This window comes from Lepisma saccharinum, chromosome 13 (assembly GCF_977018435.1).
Source record: "Lepisma saccharinum chromosome 13, izLepSacc3.1, whole genome shotgun sequence".
Taxonomy (NCBI): Eukaryota; Metazoa; Arthropoda; class Insecta; order Zygentoma; family Lepismatidae; genus Lepisma; species Lepisma saccharinum.
The window spans coordinates 59,473,627-59,493,610 of NC_139241.1; the positions used below are offsets into that span (position 1 = coordinate 59,473,627).

General features: G+C 40.2%; 1 protein-coding gene across 1 annotated transcript in view; it reads left to right on the forward strand.

Moving 5' to 3' along the window:
* The first annotated feature begins 1,778 nt into the window (after window positions 1-1,778).
* LOC145997326 (WD repeat-containing protein on Y chromosome-like) overlaps window positions 1,779-19,984 on the forward strand; it is a 151,710-nt gene continuing 133,504 nt past the window's right edge. The window contains exon 1 of the mRNA XM_083134243.1: window positions 1,779-1,899. The gene's annotated coding sequence lies outside the window, so the exon portion shown is untranslated. The remainder of the gene's footprint in view (window positions 1,900-19,984) is intronic.

Sequence of the window (19,984 nt, forward strand, 5' to 3'; positions counted from 1 at the left end):
GGTTCGTAATCACAATTACCGCAAAACCATTCAGGAATAGCCCCACTGAGCATTCTCGGTAAGGTTAGGTTAAGTTAGGTTAGGCAAGGCAAACATAGTTAAAATTTGGGCTCGAAAAACGGGTAGCCCAACAAACCATTGACGGATAGCCCCACGAACCATTCAGGTACAAAAAAGGTTAAGTGTTCCCCTGTGCATAGCACCTCGCCATGAAGGCGTATAGGGGGTGTGAGGGTAACGCCCCACACTTTCTTGATCCGGTCGTGAGTGGGGGTGATGTGATCAGCATCACGCCTCTGACCGCCTTTACCCCCCAGGGTTTCCCCCAGGTACCCATGTTATTCGACGCTGGGTAGGCGCCGGGGCCGCTTCCAGGTACGGTTAGGTTAAGTTAGGATAGGCAAATGTAAATTCGCTCCTTCATTAATTGTGGAAGCACCGAGCAGAAAGATTTGGTAAGTAAATGTGTATATTTTATCTTCTGTTTTGCATGCTCATGAGGTGATAATTTTTTTAGTCGCTTTACTTGCCGTAGGGACATTTGGTCAGTTGTAGGGACATTTTGACTACGTCTGTAGGGACATTGCCGAAAAATGGTTAGCAACACTGTCGGCTACCAGACGTCAGTGTACGTTCATGTTCAGTTCTGTTTGCGTTTATCAGTACACGTGTTGCTTATACTGTGTTATTGTAATGTGCTACTCATGGCCAGTGCTTTATTGTGTGTTAATTGTTATTCATTCATTAGTTATGTCGTTAAACAAATATAGTCTTGAACAGAGAGTTTTTATATACGATAATTACGTGAAAACGAATTCTTGCAGAAAAGTGGTCAGGGAATTACGATAGACAGGATCTCTTGAACCTAAGAAACGTGTTGTATTGCTGTTAAAGGAGGTCATTTTCAACATCTCTTATAACACAGGAGGTTAGTGATCATCATTATTATTACTTTTAAATATCATTTTACGCTTTCGGTTTGCTTTATGCGCCGGGATGCTGTCTTCCCTTTCTGACAACTGACGATAAAGTAACGATGTCTAATCTAAGATTTTCTGTCAGAAATAAGGTGCCAGAAATATTTGTATTTGGGAGGACACCTTTTCCACACACACACAGCATCCTTGCGACAAGGTACGTGCTTATTTCTATTGTAATTGTAACTGTAATTGTGAAAAGTGGAAACATTACAAAACAAGCGGTTTCTGTTACGGACTTCCTGAACGCAATTTGCCGGGACCTGTTGCATGAAGAGTCCGCCGAACGGCCGACACGCTGGCGGTGAACGACTGAAATAACGTTCAAATGGGAAAATAGTCGGTGTTTCTCTCAGGATAGCGCAAGCTTTAAAGAAAATCATGAACGAAATTTATACTCGGTGCATTTAATGCATTGATTTCTTGTACTTCAAAATATACTTTTGTTGTGATAAATAGCAAACAATTTAATTTTCATGATATTTTAATCAAGTGATGTTGTGACAGGTTTGGGTTTTCACCAAATCGGCTTGGCACATCTGCTACAATAGTGACGTTTGGTGAGGTAGATTTATAATACAAGGTTGACCCTCGGATGCTTTTATGATTTATGTTTATGGGAATTTTTATATATCTTGGATTGGAGGGCTTCACAAATTTGTACAACACTGCAAGTATTGTTCAACGCAAATTGATGCATATGTTGGAAATTAATTATATTAAACTTTTAAAATTACAATATTCAATTACGTCAGAATATAACAAAGAACTAATGACGTCATCGAATCATGTACGTTGAATATCCTGGACGAACCCACTCCACCTTGGACATTTGGAAGAAGGAAAAAAAATCAAGTTGTATGTGCATGCGTATGCAAAGTAAGGGTTCTACAGTTATATTTACTTTCGCAGCAGTGACGAAGTAAGTACATAAGTATATGTATTTGCATGGGAGTAATGTGTAAAGACAAACATGACAATCAGAAATTAGCTTCGCTTGTGCTATTTGAGAAGCAGATTGTGCTCCTGGTTAGTCTAACGATAAAAAGCCTATGTTTCCATATTTCTCAATCAATTATGTTGGTGAAACACGTTTACTAAGTAGTTCGATAAAACATTATATGTAACCAATTTTTTAAAGTAAGTCTATCAATGTAGTAGGACTATCATTGTGTTTTAATTTTGGATTGTTTTCATCCAGATCTGTTTCGATATTTCGCTTAGAGCCAGCAATACACATTTTATTCCTGCTTGTTATGTAAAAGATTTGCAGGTATTTCGATAACAGAATTCCATTTCGATATATTATCCTTTAATTTATTATTGTCTAGTAAAACCAAATATATTAGCACACACGAAAGATTTCGAGCAAATCGAAAATTCACATTATCGTTGGAATAAGCAAACTTGGCTAGCTACGAAATATTTTGTAGGGCGGTTGAGTGTAAGTTACCTTGTTGGGAATATTAATTAATTTATATATACATTACTGAACAATCAGTACAATTACAGAATCTTAAGTTCGCTCATTTAGTAAGTGATACCTAATTTCAAGCTGAATTAAAGTATGTGTTTATGAGCATTTATTTTATATTTGAAACTCGATTAACATGATTTTCTCCCAACTAATGTAAAATAATGATCAACAATAAATCAATCTCTCCGTTATATTTATATGCATAACGTACATGCACAATTACTTGTGCGAGTCATTTAATATAATTTCGCCACAAATTTCAAGCACAATTTGGCTCCGGTATCCCTTTCTACACCCTCGATTTCAGGTACATTTCAAATATTTTCGTGAAAATATTTAGTTCCTCATAACAAACAGTGTTTACAAATAGCGCGGAAGTTAATTTTTTAGATCTACGTGCTAAAAAAAACTTACGTTTTTTTAAAATTAAAATTCCTTGTGTAACGTCAAAAAGGTTTTTCAGTGCTTCTATGATGGCGGATGAGGGATTCATGTAACATGCTCAAGTCTGAAGATTTCGGATCATGGATTCATGTCACAGGCGCACGTCTGATTTTTTTCTTTTTCTTCTTATGATTGACTTGTGCAATGGGAACATTTGCGATTGCGATATGTTATTTGTGTGATATATTGGCGGATTGGACATTTCAGACATTGGATTTCATTTATACGACTTCAGAAATTAGAATTAATTATTTCTTTTTGGCAACTGCAGGCCGTAAAGGGGAGGGTTGTATTTTCTAAATGACTTGTGGGATGGGATAATTTGCGACTTCTTATTTTTATGATGGGAAGGGAGTGGAGGGTGGTATTCTGTGGAAAAGAACAACAAGGACTTTCAACGTAGGAGTTACTTCATTTTTGGACGTACAAATTTAACTTCGACCCGCAATTCAGTGCCTGGCCTTCGTAAAAATAGGTAAGTTACCTTCTTAGGTTTAATTTTAGCCTTAATTTTTGGTATCTTCATGTGTCAATGCGGAAAACAGTGAGAAATAGTGTTGGGGGCAGGTGACTCCGGCCAATTTCTAACATGCCATTAAAAGGGACTCTATAGATAAAGGCGGGGCCGCGGTAGCGGTAGGGGGCGGTAGGTCAATAACCCCAGGGGCGGAGCCCGGAATCTGTGGGAAATTTTGACTAAATAATTTCAAACTACAATATCTCAACTTTAAACGGCTGTACATTCGTAAATACTTATTTCCGCGAAAAAATTTTAACTTCATATCTTTAGCCACTCACATTCTAATAAGCAATTCACACACATACAAAAAGTAACACAAAATATAGTTGGTAGTCAAATTATAATGGTTAATCATGCTGAGGTAGACCTCATTCTAACAGGAACATGATAGTAATTTCGTTTGTAAGCAATTCTTGACACCTTTTGATAGGTTCTCACCATATTTAATAACAATTTGTCTAACTTTTTGCTTAATAAAAAGAGTAGTAAAATTGACTAAGCGACAGGTGTGTGCCCATAATATAGTAATTATTGAAGACTAGGCTAAGTATGGAAGCAAAAAACGTAATATCGTAATATGGTATTAAACATGGTGATAGTGTCCAGATTAATTAGACAGTTATTCCTTTTTTCAAAAGGTAATTAGCTGTGTATGATACTCTGGTGTACCTACTGCATGATCTTGCAATATGTGCTACGTACCACAAACATAGTGTCATAAATTTCACCTTCATTATCTTTTCGTAAAATCCGCGCAACACTGACATCACGTCAAGTAAACCCTGACGTGCCTAATGGCCGTTTTTATCTAATGTTCTTTTGTTAACACAGCACTCGAGATTATAGTGATTTAACCTGCGACGGGTAGCAAGAAAGTGTCTGCTTTTCGGAAACTTGCCCCTGGACATTGACACTACCGCTCGGGAGTAGTTAGTCGGTTCTGCGCCTTATCAACGCTTGGAAAATTGTAGCGTAGGCTTTCTGGCACTTCTTAATGTGCCGCGTTTATCTGCCAGATTTTTGTTCACATCAATCATCGACCGTTCTGTCCGCCTTGGATGTTCTTGTGAGCTGAATTATAATGTGCAAGGGGAACCTACGTTAACTGTACTGCAAGCAAAATGTAAGGTTTGCAAAAACTATAGTGCCAACTTAGCATGGTCGGATCTGTGCATTTAGTTTTTACGTTTGTATGCACCGCACCAGCACCGAAATCGAAATCGGGACTTCTGGCCTCATGGTGCTATGCTAACCATCGTCCACCTGCCTTGCTTTAATGTATCTGTACATACGTGCATGGGCGTATATATAGCTCACGTAGGGGGGGTTCAACGTTTGGTTCAATTAGGGTTCCTATATTTCATAAGTGACAATCCGGGACACTACTGACCAGTAGGTTGTTAGGGAAGGGGGGGACTGGACCCGACAAATGTTTGTGTGTGTGTGTGTGTGTGTGTGTGTGTGTGTGTGTGTGTGTGTGTGTGTGTGTATATATATATATATATATATATATATATATATACTATATATACATACACACAACATAATTGTCATTTACATCACACATTGTGTGGGGACTTTATTTGAAAACTGCGGACTGAACAGATAGGCACCCAAGCACTGACTCCTTATAGTAAGCACGTTACTATATAACTGAAATTCAGCACTGCTAGCAGACGGCGGCGCCATCGTGAAGTCAAAGATGTTTGAAGTAGCGTCTGTATCTCGTTAACTATTGTGTAATGGAGAGGGAGTGTTTCAATGTAGAGTTAGATTATTTTGTAAAATAAGCATTTTAAAATTACGTCCAAAGTAATTTATAAAAAAAAAGTTCAGGAAAGTAGGAGTCTTAATCATTTCTTCTTTCCCACCCGATTCCAGGACATGTGTGCATCTCGAAGAAACTATTCGGAACACCGGGACAAATTATACCATCCCGGGATTGTCCCTGAAAATCCGGGGCGTATAGCGTCATTAGGTATGATCTGCCTGTCAAAATCCACTCTGCCACCACATGAAAGGTCACACATTTATTAAATTAAGTTCAGCTACGAACTTCTAACTTTTCTACATAAAATGCGCAGAAAATGCTTTCGAAAAAGCTAATCCCAGCTTCTTTTTAAAAATGAATTACAATGCTAGAATTAGTCTTGTCCTCCTTGCTACAAATTGAAAATAACAACATCGGTGTTATTTTAATATTCGTATGTATGTACACTTAACAGTGCAGGGTCCATTAGTGGAGGATCTCCCACTGAATTGCGAGGACATTATTTCAACCTCCTTAATGTTAAACAAATCCTCTCGGGTGTTGAAGATGAAACTGGCAGTGTAGCCAAGATCACCAACAATTTGTGCATATTTGAGTACAAGAGCTTGTCACAATTTTCTACTGCCTACGATGCAGACCCTGGACATGTCTTTTCAATTACTGTTTGCCACATTTTTCATTCAGATTTGAAAATTTAAAAAAATATCAACCAGGCCATTCAACATTTGGACACACTGTTCCAATGAATGAGGAATAGGCATTTCATATTGGAATAAGTTGTTGCAATTTTTCAATGTGTTGACTGTGTTCAGAGAAACTTGGGTCCATTTCTACTCATAATGGTCCAAAAATGGACAACAGTAAAGTTTCTACTATTAGTGTATACGATTTCACAAGTCACCCTACTGAGTATTGATACTTTTCTGTCCATCTTGTGTCAAACAACTTGAGAACCTTACAGTACTTCCCTAGCTATCTTGCACTGCATTTTTTTAAAACTACGTTACTTTGAGAAGATTGATTGATTTATTTGCATTATTTTACTTCGCTTTTTGTGCCCCTTTTGGCTAATTTCCGAAGATCGGGATGAGCGATGAAATGATGAAATTGATGAATGGACACCCACAAATGCCCATGCCCTATTTCGGGTTTCGATCCCGGGACCAACGACGGGGGCCTGCTCCCTTGAGAAGACTCGAGGGAAAAAAATATAACTTATTTGACAGTCTCAATATCGCAGAAATTCCACAGAAATGGGCAATTGCCAGGGTTAAAATGTACAAAAATTGCTTTTGGACACTTCTCTGAAATTATGAATCTATCTCACCCCCTTAATTCTATCACCCATTACATCAGCACCATCATATCCTTCAACTATTTTTTTTCTAAGTCCACACCCACTCAACCCAGAGAGAATAGAAGTACTAATAGCTGAAGCTAACCCAGATGCGGTTACAATCTCCAATAGGGTCAAGTTTCCCATTCCGATCTCAATTATGGAAAATGGTTTATCGACTTTCGACAGTTGGGAAATTTCAAATTAATAAAAAATTAGAACCTGAGGAATACTTAAATATTGAATGGTAACAAACCATATCGGGAACTTCTAATGAAATTATAATGTTCGCTCTAAAGTTCACAAGCAGCTGCTTCGGGCAGAAATTACATGTGACATTATAGAATTTGTGAAATATCAAGAGTTTTCTGAGTATTTTCCAGAGAAATTCCGAAACTATCAGGAAATTGCAGACATTTACTTTGCAGTCCCATCTGGTGTGTGGAATTAATTTATTTCCAATCCGTATCCCGTTCTATACGATTGTAATTTATGAGAACTGAAGAAATTTTTACGAACAAGTCTCTGCGCATAGCGGATAGAACAGATAATCTGGTATCTTTACTGAACCTAAGGGCGGGCGGGATGGGGGGGTTGGACCCGTCGAAACCCCCTTTAAATACGCCCATGCATACGTGGCAATTTGTTGTTGCCCTCTTTCATATTTCACAAGCATTTTTTAAAGTTAGATAAGTAATTGGCGTATAATCTTGAAGGGGAAAATGAATGTGATGCTTCCATTTAACGGTTGCATTAGCCAACACCTTGAACAAAGGAAGATAACTGTTTCCGAAAGAGAGAGAAAAAAGGACCAGACACTCGTTGCCAGTGGTGTTGGAGTTTGCGTGCGTTTTATCTGATGCGAGACCAGAAGGTTCTTGTGGGACGATTGCAACAGGTGTCTTGTTCGGGTTGAGTAATGGGAGACTCTTGAGCGACTTCTTCATTTGACGCCAAGTTCAGTGGCGAAGATATTGCATCCTTCCCTCCTTATAAGTTATGGTTTTCAGAGATCGGACATGTGAAGTCACACCTAGTCGTTATGCAAATGTTTCGTTTAGGATAGAAACAAATGCTGGAATCTGATTTCGAATTGCGAATCCCGAGTTCGTGACGTAATCACAGACTCTCTGATTCCACTCTAGTGAGTAATCTTTATAGCCTCGTCTAGTTCGCTGCACTTTTTGACTCTCTCTGCACTCGCTAGTTGGTTGGTTACACGGTGCAACACCGACTCGTCTACTTCGTTGGTTTGGTGTCAAGTAGTGTGTTTGGTGTGTGCACCGTTTGCACTACGTTCTGGAGCTGTGTAATCTGTGGTGTAGGCAGTGCCGGATCTACAAGCATTAACCCCCCCCCGCAAAATATTACCAAAGGCCCCCTTCTACCTACACCCACCCAACTCAAAAATTTTAAATGGGAAGGGGGTTGATTATGTGATATATACATAGCACTCTGTTTTCTCACAACCATGGAAAATGATAGGTACATTTGTTACAATCACGCAGTCGTAACTTTTTCCTGATTAAAGATTGGTTGAAAGAATCTTTACCCCGGCATTTCCCGTGAAATTCTAGCCTAATTTGATTCTAGTCTGACTGCCACGCGAGAAACCCGGGTTGGGTGATCTAAGGTCGGAATAAAGCGGCTCTAGGGCCCACCCAGCCTCAAATCAATTGGTATGGGGGCTAAAGGCGGCCGCAGCGTGGTGCTGATCACATATCACCTCCAAGATGGCCGACATCGAAAATATGTGGGGACCTACCCCCCCCCATTCCCTAAATGTGCCTTCATGGCACGGTGCTATATGCATAGGGAACTTTAACTTTATCTGTATATATTGTATTCATTTATGTACACCTGAGTAACTACGTTTATTTTTTATATCCGCGAACCCTCTACTATGTCAATGGCTGAGGACCCCCAAAAAACTTACTTGTCTCCGGGTCCCCACGCACTGCGGGGTTTTACGGATTGTAGATTCGGCACTGGGTGTAGGGCAGTGATGTGACGTAGACTATAAGTTTGTCTACACGTAATCTACGCGTAGATTACATTGGGTTGTAGTTTACATAGACTACGTAGACAATCTAAAGTGCCTTAATATTAATTTTCAAGGGTTTCATGAAAGGAAAGTGACATTTTCAACTATATTGGTTCCTTAGGAAATAAAAAGAATCCTATTTACAACAAAATTTCTCTTCTCTTCTATTATCAACTATGGAAGAAGATAAATAGTATGCAAAAAACAACAACAGATGGCAGTCGTGAGGCAAAAGTGGCATTTTCCCCATAAAACACTGGAATATTTTTTATATTAGGTTTCCTCCTAGGTGAGAAATTGTTCGAATTTGGAAGAAAGAGTATGAAATGTTCTCCTCACACATCAGCAACTGATATGCAGTATAATTTTATTTTACTTCCACAGCGCCCTTTGCTAAGTTATCACCTTTCGCCATGTTGTTTACATAGATTACGTAATCTACATGTATAAAATAGTCTACGTGTAGAATGTAGACTATCGTTGTTTACACGTAGACGCACATCACTGGTGTAGGGTCACGTGGTGCGTACAAACTAACCAAATGAAAGTTTGAAGCAGCAGACAGGCATTTGTTGAATCCTGAACTTAACACCGCCTTTCGTCTACTTGGTTGAACGTCATTTCCTTGCACCACCCTGACACTGGAATACACCTGCACTACACTACACCTAGTGTCAAAAAGTGCAACGAACTAGACGCAGCTATTGTTTGATTCCACATTCGAATCTGGCTGGTTTATAACTACTTCTTCTGATTATAATGATCATCTGTATAAGATTGAATACGGTAACGTAAAAGTACTAAAATTTGACATTCTCTAGTCTGCTGTCATTATTATTCAATGTAACCAAGGAAACGTAAATATTAGCTACAATTCGCTACACGTATATTTACGCGAAACTATCTACGTTAATCTTCCATCAAAATTTGTAACGTACCAATAATTATTGGGCATATGGAACTCTCATATATCCATAAAAATTGTTGTAAATTTTTACTTTTATTTCCTAAGTTTGATTGTAACTAAAACACCCTCTGAAATTCTTGATAAACCCCGATTTTTTACAAAAATCTACTTCATGGCAATTTTAGCCCTAAATTTACCTAACCTAACCCTTGCACCCACCTTCCTTGATTGAATTTTTTTCTGGATAGACATAACACAAAAGAAAATGAAAATATTTATTGGATACGTTATAACAGCAGCTCTTAGTGCACGTATTTGAATGACTGGATGGGAACAATTGTTTTCATACTTTTACGTAATCGTATATTTTTCACATACAAAATTCCTGAAACTTATTTAAATTTCTTAATGGGAAGGGTTAAGGTGTTAGAACATGTACAATCGGCTAATTAGAGGAAGAAGGAAGGAAATGAACAAAAGAAAGAGAGGTTAATAATATATAAACAAAGAGATTAAAGTGAAATTCAGACCACTGAAATGTTAAAATACCGGGAAAGAACTTGGGACGCCTATAAGCTATCAAATGGCAAATCTTGAAATGGGATTGCGTTTTCTTCGTAATATAAAAAAGGCTGCCAATACCAAGAGGGCCGAGTTTCATTCGTAAAACTAGATTGCTACGAGTGTAAGATCTGGCTTCAAAAGAGCTAGTAGAAAAGCAGAGAGAAAGATGAGACATAGAAAAAGAGATAGTCCGAAGAAGAAAGGAAGGGGGGAAGAAAAAGCTAAACAGAGGGTGAAGGAAGAAGACAAAGATATAAGAGAAAGATAGAAGCAGAGGGAGAAAGAAACAAACATAAAGGAGAGAGGCAAATGAAAAAGAAACAAACAGAAGAAGAGAAAAGATAAAGATAAACCAAAAGAAAAGAGGAAGAGAAGCAGAGAAAGAAAGGGAAATATGTGCAGAGGAGAGAGTGAAGCTGAGGAAGAAACAGGCTAAAAGAGAGATCTTGAGAGAGAAGCAGAAGGGCAAAGGAAGAGAAATTAAAGAGAAAGAAGAAAGAATCAAAGAAGGAAGCATAGAAGAGATGGAGAGAAGCTGAAGTAGAAATAAACAAAAGAAGAAAGATCCTGAAAAGAGAGAAGAAGAAAGGCTGGTAGAAGCAGAGAAAGAGAGTAGCTGAGAAGATAGAGAGAGAATTTTTTTTAAAGAAATATGAATTAAAGCTTAAAGAGAGAAACTGAAATAATCTCTGTCGTATCGTACCCAAGGTATTGGGTAAGAAGTTACAAGTTTTAAGTTATTCTTAACATAGCAGGAAGCAGAGAAAGGAATGCAGAATAAGCAATTAAGCAAACGTTAGGTGATTGACTTGAGAGACGGCTAGGGAATGAGCGTTGGAATCGTGAGGGAGCGAGATCAATTGGCGAGAATACGAGAGAGAGTAAGGACGGCAGATTGTGAGAGAGAAGGGAAGCGATTATTGGACAATGGTGCGTGAACAGATTGGATTCTGACAGGAAGGTCAGGCAAGTGGCAATTGAGAGGACAAGTGTGGAAATAACCTTCATCTATTTATGAGGCAAGTATTATCCTCTACTTACCAACATCCATATCGGTTCAGTCATGGAGAGTACAAAACCCACATCTAACTTAAGTTAATTCTATCGCCACTCCTTTAAATGTAACCTCTTGCATAATTCACATTTAGGCCAAGCGAGTGATGACTAGGGCCCGGGACTTTATCTTATAACATATTTTTCATTTGGCTTCGGATCTATTATTGGGGTGATATCTTTACATATCGGATGAAAATCAGCCGATATAGACAAACTTGACAAATCATATTTTGACATATTCCACCAATTTCGCGTTTTTACAACATATTTCTTCAATTTTGTTGTAATAAGACATATTTCTGTATAATTTCGTAATTCTCTCGCACATAATCGGTTATTTCATAATATTTTCTTCGTAGCTTTAGCACAACGGATAGTTCATATTGTCGATGGCAGGATATGGAAATTACGGAGGAAGAAAGATGCCATCTTTTCTTAGTACAGAAAGAATAATACCCCACTCTTTTTTATCCCGCCGACAATTCATAGCCAATGCAAACATTATTGAGGAAAAATGTTCTCTCATTGTTGCACGGGAAGTAAAGAAGTTTCGTTCTCATTTCTTTGCCTTTTTTGCTTTTCAAAAAAATCAGTCAAAAGTAAAAATAACATTCGGTACATTACAGCCCCTACTCTACTCTATCGGGGGGTGTAAGGGGTGCTGCTTCCACGTAGTGCACCCAATAGTCAACCTCACTTCCACGTAGTACACCCTGGACTGCAGACTAACGAGGCTCTGGCGATTGGCCCCATGGCCAGTATAATTTTGTTTGTGTTGTCCTGTGTGTTGTCCTTATTTGTGCTGAGTGCTCCTTCACAGCCTCAGGTTTTAACGAAAGTCAGAATATTTTATGATTTTAGTTCTGCAACGTTAGAGTTGTTATGTGTAACGTTAAGGGGCCGGACCCCGTATAATGTGACGGGTACAAAATAGCCTTAGTGCTGACGTACCCAAAATTTTAAATTCAAATCAAATCTACTCTATCGGGTATGGGAGAAATTCGAGAGTACTGTTGTACATATTTTTGACTTTACTAGGAATATTTCTGCATTTTTTCTGACATATTTGTAATTTTTCATGACATATTTTCCAATTTATATGACATAATTACACACATATTTTACAGTTTTATGGGACATAAAGTCCTGTGCCCTAGTGATGACCATCTGAAAGATGAATGATGAACTCAATCTAAAGGTTCTTGTTCGATCCCATCGCAGTTATAACATTGCGATACGTGGTGGAGGTGCGGTACGCTGTAGCCATCAATAGCGTAGCGGAGTCAACTTGAAACCATCCGCCCTTGAGTCCATCCGCACAAAATCCTCTGGCGAACCTGACTCGTACTACAACAGCCAAGTCCCAAGCAGCTGAGACAGTCCAGCTAAGCAGGGGAGCACACACGACTCCACGCATATTAAGAAATGACATCATTACATTTTATGACGAGATGTTGGAAAGTTGTAATATGGTAATTTGTGTAAGAACACGAAGACCCTTCATTTGAATTTTCGTGTACTTTGAAAGCGACAAGACCTCTCATTTTAACTTGTGTGCACTTGTTTGTGCGTGCCTCTATCGTGAGTACATATTCAAGAAGGTCCTTGGGAGCGAATTCAGTGACCGTGTACATATTGGAAGCACGACCGTTCCATTACACTATGCAGTCCATGGGTGCTTTTATGCACTGTAGTCTTCCTACAACAATTTGTAATGACATTTTCTGAAATGAAAATACTTCTGCATCTCTTTCTTTTTTTCCTAACTACCTGCAACTCTGTTTTTACAGATGAAAGAAGTGTTTAGGAAACGTTCTAAACCTGTACCAAAATACGAAGCTATGCTTGATTGAGTTGGGGTTTAAGTACATTTTATGCACAGTAAGGCTAATCGGGACTGGATCTACAGTTTAAAGTGGAATCCGAACCAATATGTGCGTCCACCGGGTATCGAACCCAGGACCCCTTGATTACAAGGCGATGGCATCGAAGCTGTGCATTATGGAAAGTTGTATTTGAATTAGGGATGGTACCGAGACGAATCGGCCTTCGTGGCGGAGTGGTTAGCTACCGACGTCAGGGGTTGTCGGTTCTAATCCCGCATGGGTGTTCTTTGTGAGTGTCCCATCATCAGTTTCATCATATCAATCATCTTCATCGTCGCGATTAGCTAAAAGTGGCAGAATAGCGAAGTAAAATAAGGAAATCAATCGAGACGAAATATGCACAGCGTATCTTTGCACTGCACGTAGCTTACAGAGATCATAACTTTTCTTTGTAATTTTTTGACACCTTGTTTCGACGCTTCGAACCCTTGGAGTGGGTTTCCTCCTCAATGCATGCAACCACGCAGTACAGCACTCTGTCCCCGGAGTCTCTGGAGCAAGACAAGGAAAAGAAGTCCCTGCGCAAGTAGTGACGCGAGACGGCTCCACCAGTGAACACGTGAGAGAGAATGGAGTTGCGTGGAGGGGCGGAAGCGACTGCAGCTAACAGACTTCGCAGCACCGTGTACTGCTTCTCTGCGTCCACTCAATCTCCCCTTCTCCACAGACTCCGGGGATAGAGTCTAGAAGGGCCTAATGCAAGGGTCTTCAACTCGTCAAACACTGCGGGCCACATCAACATTTTCAATGACGGCCGGGGGCCACGAAGCTATACTGCGGTATTGAGAACTCTAAAACGCTTCCATCTCCTATTTGCTTAATCCGTTTTTCACGTTAAGTACTTAATCTTTCAAACGGGCACAGGCTACGGAAAAGGGCTCTGCGGGCCACGGGTTTAATGGGTCACCTATATCCTGAAATACTTTCTTTGCTGCAATGCGTTATGTGTGTTGCCTAACTCTACAGCGATAGAAGAACTTCCTATTGAAAAGTTGCTATTGAAGTCGGTTTATCGCCGTAAAGCTAGGCAACACACAACGCATTGCAGCGCCAACCTTCCATGTTGCATACGTATTCTACTTCAAGCCACATCGCGCTAGTAAAGGGAGAAGGCCATTACATACAGAGGCCGGTTCGTCGACGTGGTTGGGTTTTGCGGACACTGTCCCCTAATGTCGTCTGCTCTTTTGACGGGAAGTCTGTTTATGCCTTTTTCCCTATGTTTTTAAAATTTAGTGTGTCGTCACTTTGCAATCAAGGGGGTCCCGGGTTCGATACCCAGTAAAGGCACATAGTGATTCGGATTCCACTTTCAACTGTAGGTTCTGTATTCAAGGGGTCCCGGGTTCGATACCTGGTGGAGGCACATAGTTAGTGTTGTCCACGAGACGAGACGGGACAGGCTTTTAAAAATTCGAGACGAGACGAGATTGACCATGTGTCACGAGACAAAATAATATTTTCGAGACGAGACAGGCCAAAGTCTCGTCTCGTGGGCAACACCACACATAGTGATTCGGATTCCACTTTCAACTGTAGGTCCAGTCCCAATTAGCCTTACTGTGCATAAAGTGGACTTTAAACAACAAATCAGTCAGTCAAATGAGTTAAATGTAGTGCATATTTAAGTATATTCGGCTTTTTATTGACTATTTTGCCATTTTAGTGTAAATAATCCTCCCCTAGTAATAATAGTAGTGTTCCTTTGATGCTAATTTTTAATCCATAACAAGACGTTCCAATGGTAATATCCTCAACCACACATATATTTCCCTTTCTGGGAACTTTTTCACTGGAGAGAGCAAAAACCGTGTGTGTACGTGCGTGATGCTTGCAAGGTGCCCGTCTAGCATGCACCGTGGTTCATTTGAATGTTAAAAGCAGCGCTGTGCACACATACTCACGCGCGTGTACGGGGTCCTTCACTTGCGAAGGGACGCGCAGGCACTCAAAGACTGCCATAAACGAACACCGTTCGAATTACGGCAAGTTTTTGTTTCATTTGGTTTAAATTGATTTCGAAACTGGCTCGAATAAACTTTGTGTGTGTGTGTGCACCTGTTTCGCGCGCACGGATACATGTGCCCGCAATCACGGAATCCCTTATCACTTACCTGTTATATTGTCATTGCTGAAAGAAGTCCTTGAACATGTTCTTCCTTTCATGCAAGTTATTTCGGACGAGACAAGATGATTCTTGGTAGTGTCTCACTCTCGTCTCGAGTTGTAATATACAGGGTGCTTCCGTGATCTTGTTACAAACTTTCAGGGTTGATGGAAGGGGACAAAAGCATCAATATGAGATAAGAAACCCCTGTCCTGAAACGCCCCGTTCAGAAGTTTCAAGGGTTCCAAAACCATTCTGACATGAAAGGTATGCAACCCACAAACTTGTAGCGCAACCCCTCAAAAGGAAAGAGGACGCGACCTTGAGAAACTAGTAGATATGTTGTTTGTTTGCAGTAGGTCGGGAGCGCACAAACAAAAGGCTGCGTGCCCTTCTAGTTAAAAATGTATACCACGAGCGCACAAAATCCATGACGATGTTGCCGCGTTGTGTCAACTGTTTTTGCCTTTCAAGGGACCCCGGCTGGGCCCTTATAAGTTGGCATATTATGTGAATGGCTATATTCATAACACCCTATTCCATTTAAATAACCTTACTATCTCATAAAGAATTTGGCCGCCTCGTAAGACGGACAATGTATCGCTGCAGAAGACACCAACAGACTCCAGAGACATAGTCGAACCTAACCTAACCTAACCTAGCCATTACACAATCATAGATGTGGTAACGCAGCATTGGATGTTATGCGCTCGTGGCAGCTTTCATATACCACGACCGCACACTTTCACATTTTTGTGCGCTAGTGGACTGCACCCGTTTGTTTTTGGACATAAGGGATAAATGACCTCAGTCAGAAAATGCTCCAGTCAAGTGTTATAAATCAAAACCGTTGTTGGAAGGTAGAAGGTTCTATACAGTCCTTTTTACCAGGATGCGAAACTACCACAGTGGGTCTGGTCCCACTTTACCTGTAGGTAGGTCCAGCAGTTGTTCAAAATTGCATCCTCCCAGCATCGATGCAGGCATGACAGCATTGCAAGAAAACTTTGTCGCGTACGTTCTAACATGCCTGGAGTCGTGGTGAACCTGCTGACATACCTGTTTCAGGCTCTTTATTGATACCTAAGCTTTATGGTCAGGTTTGGAGCCGCCTTCATTTCAGTGCAGGAGTCTACTTGTTAGATTGACGATTTTTCAGATTTTATAAGTAAGAATTTCGATATTGTGCTTGCATAAATGAATGGGTTGTTTGTGCTAGGGATGGCCAGATCCGGATCCTCGCGGATCCGGTTGGTTCCGGATCCTTAGGATCCGGATCCTAAAATTTTTCGGATCCGGATCGAGAACTTTCGGATCCGGATCCAGATCTTTCGGATCCAGATCCGGAACTTTCGGATCCGGATCCAGAATTTTCGGATCCGGATCCAAAACTTTCGGATCCGGTACTTTCAGATCCGGATCAGGTACTTTCGGATCCGGATCCGGTACTTTTGGATCCGGATCCGGAATTTTCGGATCCGGATCCGGATCCGTTTTGCCATCCCACATGCGCTTCTTTGGAAAGTAAGAATGTGCTTATAACATATTGTTACCTGCTAATATACATATATATATAATATACATACACACACATATATATATATAGTGTGTGTGCGCGCGTGCGCGATTTGTAATTAATTAATACACTTACTAGGGAGGTCTAAGTCTCCCCCTCCGATTTCCATGAAACTTGGCAGGTGTATAGAGCCCCCCCCCCCTCAAATGTCAAGATGAGGAGAAATTGAAGTGGGGATCTGACCCCGAAACCACGAAAATATGGCATAGGAAGAAACAGGGGGCATAGGGCCTCTCTATACACCTGTCAAATTTCATGGGAATCGGAGGGGGACACAGGGGTCAGATGATTCCCACGGCAATTTGTCCTAATCTTGACATTTGAGGCGGGTTTTGCCCCCTAAAACAGTCTTTTAGCCGAAACAAAAAAACACGTATTTCTTCCTTTGGGTCCCTCTATACACCTGCCAAGTTTCATGAAAATCGGAGGAGGACACAGGGGTCAGATCCTTACTTCAATTTGTCCTCATCTTGACATTTGAGGGGATTTTGCCCCCTGAAACAGTTTTTAGCTCAAACAAAAAAACACGTAATTCTTCCTTCGGGCCCCTCTATACACCTGCCACGTTTCATGGAAATCGGAGGGGAACACAGGGGTCAGATCCCCACTTCAATTTGTCCTCATCTTGACATTTGAGAGGAGGTTGCCCCCTAGAACAAATTTTTTGCCGAAACAAAAAAACACGTATTTCTTCATTTGGGCCCGTTTATACACACACCTGCCAAGTTTCATGGAAATCTGAGGGGGACACAGGGGTCAGATCTCCACATCAATTTGTCCTCATCTTGACAATTCAGTGGGTTTCGCCCTGTAAAACCGTTTTTTAGTTGAAACAAAAAAAAAAACATGTATTTCTTCCTTTGGGCCCCACTATACACCTGCCAAGTTTCATGGAAATCGGGGGGGACACATAAATCAAATGCCCACTTAAATTTGTCCTCATATTGACATTTGAGGGGGGTTGCCCCCTAAAATCGTTTTTTAGCCGAAACAAAAAAAACACGTATTTCTTCATTTGGGCCCGTTTATACACACACCTACCAAGTATCATGGAAATCGGAGGGGGACACAGGGGTCCGATCCTCACTTCAATTTGTCCTCATCTTGACATTTGAGGGGGTTTTGCCCCCTAAAACCGTTTTTTAGCTGAAACAAAAAACACTTATTTCTTCCATTGGGCCCCACTATACACCTGCCAAAGTTTTATGGAAATGGGTGGGACACAGGGGTCAGATCCTCACTTCAATTTGTCCTCATCTTGACATTTGAGGGGGTTTTGCGCCCTAAAACCGTTCTTTAGCTAAAACAAAAAAAACACGTATTTCTTCATTTGGGCCCGTTTATACACACACCTGCCAAGTATCATGGAAATCGGAGGGGACACAGGGTCAGATCCTCCCTTCAATTTGTCCTCATCTTGACATTTGAGGGGGTTTTGCCCCCTAAAACCGTTTTTTATCTGAAACAAGAAAACACGTATTTCTTCCATTGGGCCCCACTATACACTTGCCAAGTTTCATGGAAATCGGAAAGACACAGGGGTCAGATCCTCACTTCAATTTGTCCTCATCTTGACATTTGAGGGGGTTTTGCCCCCTAAAACCGTTTTTTAGCTGAAACAAAGAAACACCTAATTCTTCCTTTGGGCCCCACTATACTGCCAAGTTTCATGGAAATCGGAGGGGACACTTAGACAACCTCCCTTGTTAGTCTTACACTTTGTAATTATTTAACACTGCATATATTATAATGTTTTATTTTAATTTGTAAAACTGTAACTGTAGAACAATTGTATAATTTTTGTATAACATTTCTATCTTGTTATATGTGTTAAAGGTTTCATCCTGGAATGGAATGTCTCACATTTATGTGTGTTTTCATTTCCAATACATTCGAATGAATACATATTCGTTTCAATGGCATTTACAAAATCACTTCGGACATTTGTGCACGAGTGTGTTAGCCGATGCGTAGCAAAGTATTTTAGGAATAACACTTGAAAAAAATTCTTGTAGGACTAAGGTGTGGTAATATTATAATGGGATTGAGATACGAAACTCTCGGATCCGGATCCGGATCCAGATCCGAAACTTTCGGACCCGGATCCGAAATTTTTGGATCCGGAACCCTGGGATCCGGACCCGAAACTTTCAGACCCGGATTCGGATCCGCGGATCCGGAACTCTCGGATCCGGATCCAGATCCGGAACTTTCGGATCCGGATCCAGATGCGAAACTTTCAGACCCGGATCCGGATCCGGAATTTTCGAATCCGGATCCAGATCCGTAACTTTTGGATCCGGATCCGGATCCGAATGGATCCGGATTTTTCGGATCCGGATCCGTTTGGCCATCCCTAGTTTGTGCAGAGGCAGGATCCAGAAGTCTACAGCCTGCAATATTTTGTAATTTTAATTTCATAACCATTGATGCAAGATGTTACTATTTAGTCGGGACTGTCCATTCTTTTAAATCCCTACGTTTTTCGAACTACAGTCTTGATGCGAAAATGTCCGCGTTTGTTGTGCGGGGGGGGGGGGGAGCAGACATGTTCTTCATTATAAGAAATATTATTAATACGTATAATTTAATTTATAAATAACTATATTTTATTTTCTAATCATAGAATTATCATTATTATATTTAACAAATTAAAGACATTTGAAAACATTAATTTACGGAATGTTGTACTAAGTATTCGGATACTTTGAAAATTGAATGTGTACAATAAGCACCAAGGTGGCTGCTGTGTGACAGCCCTTGACTATTAGCGACTGTGTTCCTGATTGTCAGGTCAGGAGTGTGTATTGGTGAGTTGATTTTTTTTAGTTCTTTTCGACCGTAATATTACAAGTCTATTATTGTACGTCTAGTTGCAATACTACCATGTGTGGTGCTCACATTTAATACTTCAACAGCATTTCGGATATTTTCTTCGTTGTTACGTGCCAGCGATAAACATATGAGGAAATAGTTGGTGGAAACGACGATAGATGGCAGCACAAGCGGAAAAAACGGAAAGTAAATTATTAATGAACTAGAAGGAACTAGAAAGTGATTAAAATCAAATAAAACAAATGAAAGGGAATCAGTGGTGATGAAATGGTTGTTAATAAAGCATAAAAAACATAAAGGAATAAAGGAAGCTCAATGATCGGCATAACCCACATACATTGTACATATAGAAGAATAAGGAAGTTAAACAGTCTATTCAGAATGTGTCATATCCTTCATATCCTAAATGGATTTCTCTCGTAAGGCATGAGCCTCATTTTCTGGCAGTGTTGCCAGCTCCTTACTCGAAAAAATCACCAAGGTT